This window comes from Humulus lupulus, chromosome 3 (genome assembly GCF_963169125.1).
Source record: "Humulus lupulus chromosome 3, drHumLupu1.1, whole genome shotgun sequence".
NCBI lineage: Eukaryota > Viridiplantae > Streptophyta > Magnoliopsida > Rosales > Cannabaceae > Humulus > Humulus lupulus.
The window spans coordinates 77,038,406-77,049,319 of NC_084795.1; the positions used below are offsets into that span (position 1 = coordinate 77,038,406).

General features: G+C 31.0%; 1 long non-coding RNA gene across 1 annotated transcript; it reads right to left on the reverse strand.

The window, feature by feature from the left end:
- Positions 1-8,185: 8,185 nt before the first annotated feature.
- Positions 8,186-9,244, reverse strand: LOC133821204 (uncharacterized). The gene is made up of 2 exons (XR_009887375.1): positions 9,174-9,244; positions 8,186-8,468 (listed from the first exon to the last, which is right to left on the reverse strand). It is a non-coding gene; the product is annotated as an uncharacterized LOC133821204 (long non-coding RNA).
- Positions 9,245-10,914: the final 1,670 nt, after the last annotated feature.

Genomic DNA, 10,914 nt, shown 5'->3' on the forward strand with positions numbered 1-10,914 from the left:
TGTCCCAAGCTCTTGAGAGCCCTGGGACCCAGCCTTGCCACCCACCACTCTCTGTCTCCTTCCTTGGAAAAGACCTTTATGCCCTTGCTCATTTTTACCTCTCTCCTAAGACACTCAAGGGCCTTTTGGTAATTTTGCTTATCTAAACTTCCCTACGTTTTTACCCTATAGTTTTTAAATCTCCAAGCTTAATTAATTAAATTCAATGTGACCCAAAAATAAAATTTGTCACATAATTTTGGCAATTTATCAAATTGACTAAGATGCCCTTAGAGGCTCGAGCAAGACATTTTTATTCTTAGGCCTGGTTGATTGGAATTCAAACCTCAATAGTTTTTCTTAAATTTATTGGCTTGACTATAAAGTCACAACTGCCAAAATATTTTTATGCCATAGTATTCCCTATTTTACCAAATCCAAGTTTGATCCACTATTAGGGTTTGCCCCTCGATCTGAGACCAATTTTTCTTTGCATAAGCTTAAACCTTTTACCAAATCATCATAACGGCTATAAAATTCATGAAATAACACAATTTCATATAATATTATTCATCAAAATAATATGCCATACAGTTCTTCACAGTTTTAAACTGGCTACTAACGAGTGTTCAACACTCGGGATGTCACAGAAACTCACCAAACTTTGCTTGACTTGCATGAGTTTTAAGGCTTGTTAAACCTCAAATCTCATTCTACTTAGCTGAAGCTTCAAGCAATAAGGGAAGGATTGGAATAGATATTTTGGACAACAATATTCTTATTGTGTATAAGCCTTAGATGTTCCCCAAATTTGAAGATTCAACTTTTTCTAAATCAAAGGTGGTATCTATCTCACCCTAAAGTTGTCTTGTGTTACTCTATTGTGTTTTCATTGTTAGTATTAATGATTAAATGTTTCTAATTTCATTTTATCATCATTTAATCATTTAGTTTCTTATATTTAAGATTGACATTCTTATTATGAATATATTTCTTCGATTATCAAGATTTGTATTCATACCTAAGGTTCTTGCTTTTCATTTCGGGTTTCAAATATTGAACTATTCTCATTATTGATTATTGATTTGCATAGTGTAAAGTCATATATTCCCGACAATCAAAATCTCTAATTTAATTACTTTCTTTTTGTGTTTTGCATAATAAACAATGAGAGAAATTGGTTCATCTTCTAAAACATTCAAATACTTGCTTCAAGATTTGGTTTGTGTTGAACACATAACCATGAAAGATAAAAGAAAGTTCTATTTGAATATGCTCCACATGAATGTGAATATGGATTCAAAGTCTTCATAAATAAAGGATGAGACAACTCAATGGTAATACATACTTAAGGAGATGTATCATCAAAACCCTTATGTCTAAATGTGAAGATTTCAAGAATTTGAATGAAATGTGTTTACTGCCATATTTTTGTGAGTTTGAGTTTATTGTTTACTTTAAGAGTACAATGGTGAATGTTAATAAACAAATCAAGGGTTATTGTTATAGTTTTATGTTTATAAAGTCATTGACCATCATGTGAGATATGATAATTGTAAAATTAACCACAATGAGATTAGGTTTAATATAATTGATGATGAGATCTTTGTAACCCAAATTGAGAATAATGCATTCAATGAGGATGTATGATAACCCTAAAGAGAATTGACATGGTTCATGCATATAGTGATGATGTTAGGAAAATATTGTTTTGCCTCAATGGAAATGATTATAATATTACAACTCTATGCAATAATATTACAAGCAAATATAGATTGATTAAATAAGGTTACAACTCTATAACTGAAAATACAAATAAACTAAAGAAAGGAAGAAGATGATGATGAAGAAGAGAATAGTGAGAATACAACTCTAAGCAAAATATTACAAGTAAAATAAAGTGTCTAGACCAAATGAAAAGATTACAACTCTTAAACAAAATATACAAGTAAATAGAACAAGCGAATAAGAAGAAAAGCAATAGAATAAAACGAAGAACAGAAACACAATCAAACTCTCACTTACACAACCTAAGTGAAGAGGATTGGGGATCACCAACTTGAACAAGGTTTAAAAACCTTTGTCCAAAAGCTTATTTCCCCCTAACTCAAGCACTAAGGGATCTCTCTCATATATTGGAAAATCTTTCTGGAATTATCAAGCCTGAAGGTGTTTCTAGCCAAGTGCTCTAGTGGATAGAAAAGTTGTATCTTACAAGTGAGCTATAGGCTCCTATTTATAGAGTTGAGAGACACCCTTTGAATTTCAAATTCCACCAACCCCCATGGCTGTTACCAATGTTTAATTGGACTAATATGGAATTAAAAAAGAGATTTGGGAGTTATTTGGGTTTTTTGAGCCGTTCAACAAATATTGAAAAAACTGAAAATTGGTCAGTTTTTTGGCTTGTGGCCGCGGCCAGAGACAATGGTGGCCGCGGCCACTGGTCTCTGTTCCACAGGCCGCGGCCACTGACCAATTTCAGCACAAAAAAATGTGTTGTTTTTCCAAACGGTTCCAAACCCTCCCAAATGATTTTGTAACTCCCAAAACACATTATTGGGGTTAAAATCATATCTCTAACAGCCATATCACATATGGCTTTATGAAATTCATCTCAATATTGTGTAACAACAATTTACACAATAAAGGGTAATATTTGGAAGTTACAAATTTGTAACACCAAATATGTTACATTATTTGGATATATCTCATATATCTAAATATTGTAACTCTCTATTATATATGTTACAATATGTGACACACTTTGTCACATTTATTTAATCTAAAACATTATATTATAATATAATATAATTTTACATTATATTATAAAATAATATAACATTCCCCCACAAGATTAAATAGTTATCTATTGTAACACTTATTTAATCAATCATTATATTTTGAAATATAACATATCCCCCAATTGATTAAATAAGAACTCTCTCTTATAGGAGTCATTGCATTAGTGCATAAAGTAAAGTGTTTTTCAACTTGAACTTTACTATAGTGTAATTATCACAAAATTTGTCGAAAATTAGGTTGCACTAGGCATTGAACCATCTTTTCATGATGACAAATCGGTGATAACACACACACCTTTGTGATGTTCACTTGAGACCTCTATGTCTCGCTTTGCACCGTTAATGGCCATGTGCACTTTCCATTCATGGACGTTCTTGAGAATACTCACTACACCAAAAACCCATTAGCATAACACATGATTATAATAGATTTTAAAAAGAGTTATGGTAAATGAAAAAAATTTCAGGCGACAACTTAAAATAGGTACCGCCAAAATAACTTAGCTTTCTTGACTTAACTTTTTTCAACCCGTGTACCCATTTCCCCTATACCCATTTCCTCAACCATTCTTCGGTCTTCCCCTTCCTCTCAGTCCCTTCAATCTTCAATGTTCTTCGTCTTTCCATTCCTGGTCCGTGCGTGGTCTATCTCTCTCGGTTTCCCGCCCGTAGACTCGGTCTCTCTCTCGGTCTCTCGGTCTCTCGGTTTCAGTTCGTGGTCCGTTCGTAGCTTGCTCTTGCAGGTCAGCCCTCTTGCATGTCTTCCCGTAGCTTGTTTTGTTTTTGTTATTGCAGTGTGGGTTTTGTGTAGATTGTTGCTCTGTTTTATCGGACATTTGTTTCTAATCTGCATTTCTTCTGGCATTTCTTCTGCATTTCTAATCTGCATTTCTTCAGTCTTGCAGGTCCCGTAGCTTGCTCTTGCAGGTCAGCCCTCTCTTTGTACCAAGTTCTCATTTGCTCTATCAATAGAGGAGCCTCTTCTATTATGAGAAATACCTCAAACCCACCAGCTGTTTCACTCATTCTCAGGTACACAAATTAGGCACCTTTACTGTATTTTTTAACATTTTGTTTTCATGAAGCTTGATACTAGTGCTTCAACAACAAACAATTTTTATTAGCTTGTTACTGGGGTGCTCTTTATCCATTTGATAAAACATATATAGTTTTATTTTTTTCTTTCTTTCGTATTCGTTGTGCTTTCACTATCAGTTTGTCTGCTTCTGTTAGCTACATATAATCTGATCTATACATATTTATGTAAGGTGTGTGGAATTAAACTTACTTTTGAATTTTAATTATTAATAATGTTTCAGAAAATGGGTTTTGTTTTATATCTGTTTCTTTACTTATTATTATTGGGTCAATAATTTGTTTAAGTTCAGTACTTCACTGGATCACTGATCAGTCTTTCTGAAAAAGAAAGCAGATTTTAAGTTTAGTATACTGTTTTACTTTCATTATTTCAATATACCCAAATATATATATATATATTTATATTACTATCATTGGTGAACAACTGCTAATGAGTTCAGATTCTTTTTTTGAATCTGTATGTAATCATTAAAGCATTATACGGAAAAAGTTACATGTATATGTATATATGTAGTAAAAAAATTTAAGGCTTTTCTCAGGTACCGGGAAATCTCAGTTCTTGAAATTTGCTGCAAAGTTAAGTAACAGATCTGTTGTCACTACTGGCTTAGGAAGCACTAGTGCTGGACTCACTGTCACTGCAGTCAAGGATGGAGGTATGTTTCTCATTTCTCCATCCTAAACTTGTATGGCCCTATAATTTACTATTTTGTTTTTCACTGCTTTGATAAATTGTATTAGCAAAACGAGGTGAACTACATTGAAATCTAGTAGCTTGAATCATATACGTATAGAAATTTATTTTACTCTTTTTTAATAAAGTTGAGGCGCGTGTGGCTACTAATAACTAATCAAAATATATAAGAGCAATCAAGTAAAAGACAAAAACATATATAGCTATACAGAGATTAAGCTCCACCCGATCTATACTTGTGGTTGATAATGTTCTTGGATGAGTAATCAAAAAGGGCTCCACAAAATCTGTACTTATAATATAATAGAACTCATATATATAATATATAAGAATCGATCGCACTTATATATAAAGGCATATATATATTTATATATTCACAGTGAACGAGATTAGAAAGAAAGGTATATAGCATTAGCTAGCTGAAAATATTTGATGGCTTTGAATCTTGATGGAAAAGTGGAAACCAGACCCAAAAGTACATAAAACTATAAATTAATAAACTCTTGCCTCTAATAGTATTAAACAAAGTAATAGTAATAAAATTGGTATTTTTTTTGTTAATTTTAGAACAAATGATCATTTTTTTCTTCTTTCTATAGCTGAAATATCAAGTTTACATAGGGAGTTGGATTATTATTAATTTCACAAAGTTATTTGGATTAGTTACATGCATTATATATATAGATTGCTAGTGCATGCCTAATTGTCTCAAGAAAAGTAATATATTATTAAATTCACATAGCAAAATGAGAGGTGGAAATTATCGATGATAAAGGCTCTAACTCCACAAGTCACAATATTATCATATCAGAAAGATTCATACGAAAATAGATCACTCAACACCCTTCATGGAAATAATTCAAGTCCTCACTTCACTACATTTCTAGGCTGAGATAAGATAACAGGAGAGCGTGCCACGTGTCATGACCAATGAACCATAAGACGATAAGTTGTGATTAGTTTGTGTTAACTTTTTGCATGGTTTGCCACCACCTTGCACATCCTAGTCCTGTTCCCCATCTCATTGTCTCTGCTCTTACTTTTCTCTCTATATCTCCCTTTTTGCTCACACTTCAAGTCAGTAACTCTCTCAATGACTGAGAACATCTTTGTTATGATAACCAAATCTTTCATCATAAAACTAATTATTGCTTCCATGGGGCTAAATAATCTGATCAGATGGTTGTGATATGAAAGTAGTGATTTACTGTCTTCATCTTTTGCTAAATTTTGGTTCTTGTAAGCTTGTACCCTGTGTTCACAATTAATATTTTAGAAAGCATGTTAAAATAAAGGTGGTTTGGTCTATCTTTGATAGAATGTTTTTGTATTTTCATGACAACTTGTTTTAGTTCCTTGGCTTCAAATTGTACCTGTACTACATCTTTGTTCTTTATATGTTTCTGGAATTCTCCTTGTAACAATTAGCTATTATATCATATTTAAATATTGTACGACATTAATGGTAATATTTCGATTAAATAATTTTACTATATTTGTGCTATATGCAGGAGATTGGATGTTGGAAGCTGGGGCCCTAGTTTTAGTAGATGGAGGACTTTGCTGCATAGATGAATTTGATAGGTATTTGAGATGCCCCTCAGGTTTCTAATGAAACTACTCTTTCTAGCTTGCAATTATCTAAACCTAGCATACATGATGTGCATCATGATATTATTCCTACTTGTATATACTAGATTTCTTTTCTCAATCTCTTCATCTTTTTTCTTGTTAGACTTGCTTGTAGTATCATTGATATGATATTCTATTTCTTATTAAAGAGATAAAAGCATTAAGGAAAAATTGAAGAGGAATGGACATACAACTCAAAAAATGCAATTAACATTCTCTAGAAACATTCCAATATAATATGCATGAATATATTTTCTGATTTTATGTCAATACATGGAGAAGCCATTTGTTCACATGATTTCTAAAGCATAGACATTAAGAAATCCTAACTTATTTTTTTTAATCTTTTCATGGAATCTAATACGATGTTTCTGCTTGTTAATAAAATATTGTATGAATTAAATCAATAATTATATCATCATTGAATTTTTAATTCCGCTTGCTTAATGTGTTTTTTTCCTTTTTTGTAATTAAACCTGTTTTAGTATTTTTACTAGTTACAGAACAGGAAATTGCTTGGATTGTATCATCCTCAGTCAATCTAAATGATATTTTCAAAACCATTATACAAAAGAGAATATACCATTTGATGATTTTATTTTAATCTTTTCATAAGTTTCATCTGTGTTTTTGTTCGTGTGAAAATATCAAGTTTAATATCACTTTCTTTAACAGCATGAGAGAACATGATAGAGCAACCATACATGAAGCAATGGAACAGAAATGTTGTTTAGTTTGGGTCTTTCTTTTTTTTTTTCTTTTTTTTAAGGGGAACCCAACTTTGGGTCTGCTTTACACTAAACACGTATAGAAAGCATCCACTGAACAGCTTAAACAGTAAAAAAAATAGTAAGAAAAATCTCTTCAGATTCTGAAAACAGTAAGAAAAATAGAAAGCCCAATATTTCAATGCAATATCACTTTTGTAAAGTTTAAACCCATCCACTAAACAGTTAAGCCTTATTCTGATTGGTCATATTCCAACTTTTATTTTTGGTTGTTTGAGCTTGTTTCGCTATAGATAACATTGCCACTATAAAATATAGAGTGACCATGTGGCAGGCAATGAAGTTAAGTTAATAATATTAAATATGTATTATTGATGTGCACTTAATTGGTACTGTATGAGGTATATGTGTTTATATAAAAACTATAAGCACTTACTAAAGAAATGTGCTCGTGTCAACGGCTCTTGCATGATATATATTATATGAGAAACTTTCTGGTATGATCGTGATCACTTAAAAAATACTAGATTTAAATTCATGAAAAGGATTCCTGATCACATTAATATCTAAACAACAATAGATGCATATGTTAAATTTACCTCATCTTTCGAGGTTGATCTCTCCTTAGTTTGTTAGTTTATCATACATACTTGTTTAATATCTATTGACAAATTTTAATTTTGTATTAATCTTTTAAGTATTGATTATATTCTTTAGGTTGGGGATCGAATTGGCAAGGAGCATTGCAAAGGTAATTTGCAAGAGGTACGAAATTTGTTCTTTTAACTCTTATTATTAATATCTTTAAAATGTTAGAGGAGTTTGAATATCTTAAATATTCATCCATAGAGAAGTAGGTTTTGAGATTAAAATTGTGTGCTGCGGTGATAACGGAAGGTTGAAAACTTGTGTGTATTAGAGAAGTAGGTTCTGGAAAATTTGTTTGTGTGCTGCGGTGATAAAGGAAGAAAACTTATTGTGTGTTGTTTGAATTTTTTGACTTGTTATTGATAGATAGTTAGGTAAGCTTTTATATGTATAGATTAAATTTTTCATTATATGTATAGATTAAAATTTTCATTTAGTCATATTGTTTTCATTATTTCCATATGTATAGATTAGATTTAATTGCCACAACCCAAGCTAAAATCTTGTCTTTGATCCAAATCCAATTAGTTAGTGGCTACCATTTTAGAATCTGATTATTAAATTAAAAACAACACTAGAGTCTCTTGAAAGCTTAATGAAACTAAAGTACTAGAAATTAGTAATAGATTTAGACCAATAAATCTTTAGTGGGACTAAGAATCATGGTACTAGAAAATCAAGTAACTGCTATAACATGCAATTAAAAATCTCAGCACTAGAACAATCAAAACCATTTGAGCAATAAGTAAAACAGAGTTTATGGATCACAACAAAAGCTTTTGCAAGCGAAATTTGGTCGCTTATCTGCCTCGCCACTGAGTTAGGGTTCAACATTTCTTCAGTAACATTAAGACCTTCCATGATTCTGTCATGCCTGAAAGATCTCTGCATAAGAATACAAGCATATACTGTATTATATTCCAAAGAAAACAAATTTTAAAACAACCAACTCCTGTTTATTTCCCAAAAAAAAAAAATAGAAAGAAAGAGAATATATGAGGTCCTGCCAAAACAGCAGTGCCTTACTAACCATAACAAATATGCAAATAATTATGTTGTTCATTATCAAAAATCATATAAGCTGTAATAACTAATAACCGCAGTACAGTCAATCAAACACACACCAGCCAATGTATTCTCAAACAAGTTTAAAGGGAATATTTAAATAGTGTCATCACCAATTGACAGAGCAAGAATATATGTCAAACACACTAGATTGCCTTGTTTTTTTGTTTGGAATGGCATGCAACGGTTAAGGTTTGAAGCTTGATTAGACAAGTGGAATACAATACCATAGACATTTCTTCACAAATAATTTGATTCAACCAGCAATTTAGCCTACAAAAACTCTGTATTGTTACTCAAACTGAAACCTTTTACATGCTTAGAAGATCATTAAAGGGTCCATAAGATCCATAAAAAAAACGTTAGAAACAAATCAATCATCTTAAGTTAATAACTGAAGCTAACAAATATACCAATGGCAACCATTCTTCATGAAAGTGAACCTTTTAAACAGTAGGGGGTGCTAAAATGTATTCGATAAACAACCAGCCAAGAAGAAACAAAGAGAGAGACTATGAACCATACTTGAAACTCGTTTAATCATAACTTGCAAGCTAGCTTCTCAAGTCCCATCCTTAATTTTCTGAAATTAGAAAGATTATACAGAAATAATTAGAAGAAAATAAATATACTTAACTTTCTTTGATAATATTTTCTCTAATTAATCCACTAGACAACTATATTAAAGCATTAGATCATATATAAATCTTTATGATTACAGTTATTATATTAAAACTACATAATCATGCTATTTTAGATCATATAGCTATAAACCCAACTACACAATTTATCATCTCTTTATGCTTTCTTTAGTTCTCAAGATAGCAAATTAGAATCAATCAAGTTTTCCATAGTCTGTAGCAATACTATGGGAATCAATCAAGTTTTCCATAGTATTGGACCTTTTTTAAATTTTCTCTTAAATAAAACAGTGAGTTACTAAAATATTACCCCTTTAATATCTAATTAATCTTAATAATCATTTGGTGTGCTAAAGTAAATTTTACCATTACCAATATAAATTTGTAGCTTTCTTAGTTAAATACTTAGAAAAGTCCTCATATGTTTCTCTAAGTATAAACTTAATAAGTCCTAAGTTATAACTGGATTAGTTTGAAAATTATAATTGGAAAACTACATCTCCAAAAATTCTCAAACTTCACAGAATTAACCTTGGCTATATCAAGCAGTTTCTTGTAAAATTTTACACAAAAATAATTATTTTTACTTAGTGACATTTATTTTAAAAAATCTTACTTTAAGGCTGACTAGGAATAGGTCAATCTTTTTAACAAATTTTGAGACTTTATAAAATCTATTTGGTTTATTATTCTGGTCCAAAATTTTTTAGGACCATAATAGGCTGTGTAAAAAACACTCACACCAAAAATAAAATCATTTTAGGCATTTTTACTTGGTAAAACGGATACTCAAAGTTGGCTATCCAGAAACTATGGTAAATTCTCATAAATTTTTATCAAATTTTGAAAATTCATAACTCACAGCTCTTTTAAAATTCTCCTATTGCTTGATATCAATTTGAGCCTATCATACTTGTCGCTAAAATTAAAATCAGTCTGCAGAAAAATTGAACACATCTGTTGAATATGAATCTAATAATTTGGATACAAGCTAGAGTAGAATGAGATGAAGCCTAGTCTAAAAAATGCTTAGGACAGTACCAAACAATAGTTTTTTTCCTGTGGAATCATACACACATCAAAGATCTATTTCTTTTTCCAGTAGTAAAGCAAACCTAGTCAAGTGCATCAAATTTGAAGTTGTCCACTTCACATGCACCCTAGATAAGAATTAGATAACAAATATTCACTTGAAACCATCAAATTAATGGAAAAAAATTCAGTGTTTTTATCTGTACCCAAAAAGAAATAAATTATAAGTTAATCATTTTGGTTCCAATATTCTCCAACCTCCTAACAGAAACTTTGGAGAGCTAAGTAAACATTAGTGATAAAAATATTTCTCATCACATTTCTGTTAAAAAAAATTAGTAATTAGCAGAGCTTACCTGAGAAAAGTCAAAACGACTAGACCTACTGGGCTTTGTTAAAATAGTATCCACAGTCTTCTTGACACTATTTTTGACACTAGTAAGAAATGAATGAATTGCTGAATTCTTCCTCTCTTGATTCTCTTTAAATGTTCACCTTCTCTGTTATTATTATATTTCTCTCTAAAGTTCTATTTTATTTTCTGTCTTAATTCTCTCTCTAAATCTAAAATAACCCTGTTGTTAATATGTGTA